Source organism: Pygoscelis adeliae, unplaced genomic scaffold, assembly GCF_000699105.1.
Source record: "Pygoscelis adeliae isolate BGI_AS28 unplaced genomic scaffold, ASM69910v1 Scaffold298, whole genome shotgun sequence".
Taxonomy (NCBI): Eukaryota; Metazoa; Chordata; class Aves; order Sphenisciformes; family Spheniscidae; genus Pygoscelis; species Pygoscelis adeliae.
The window spans coordinates 3,869,987-3,870,610 of NW_008825303.1; positions in this window are offsets into that span (position 1 = coordinate 3,869,987).

Sequence of the window (624 nt, forward strand, 5' to 3'; positions counted from 1 at the left end):
GGCGGGATTTGCCCCTCGGCGGGTTGTTCGGAGAGCGGGAGGGCGGCCGGCGCCGGGCCCCCCCTGAGCGCTCAGCCCCCCGCCGCCCACAGCATGGGGATTTTCGGAAGCTGGCTGGAAGCCGGGGGATGCTCGAATGCAGAGATTTCCCCGGGATCCTGGAGCGGCTCCGTTTTCCACAGACATCTCTGGGAAGGAGGTGGGTGTTTTTTTCTACTGACATTTTTATTGAAAACGCTGTGGGGCGCTTTATTTTTTGCCTTTTTTTTTTCTCCCTTTTCCCAGTCAACAGCTATGCTCGAGAGATTTCCCTTCGCCTCTGTGCGTCTATTTAAAAACTGATTGGTAAAAATGCTGCAGAAACGTTTGCGAAAAATGGAAAATATTGAAAATATCTCGTGACAAAAAAAAAATCATTCTCTTCCAAATAAAGACCTTTCTCTTCTCTTTTTTCCATCAGAAAAGCTTTTAGTGTGCAAAATGTCGACAGCTTTGATTTCTTCTCCCAGTGGGCTGGGATGCACCCACCTCTCTGCTCCAGGAGGATGGGTTTTCAGAAAGCTAAAAATCACTGGGCAGAGATGCCGGCACCGTTACCTCCACGTCCGTCTCTCTTGTGACCCC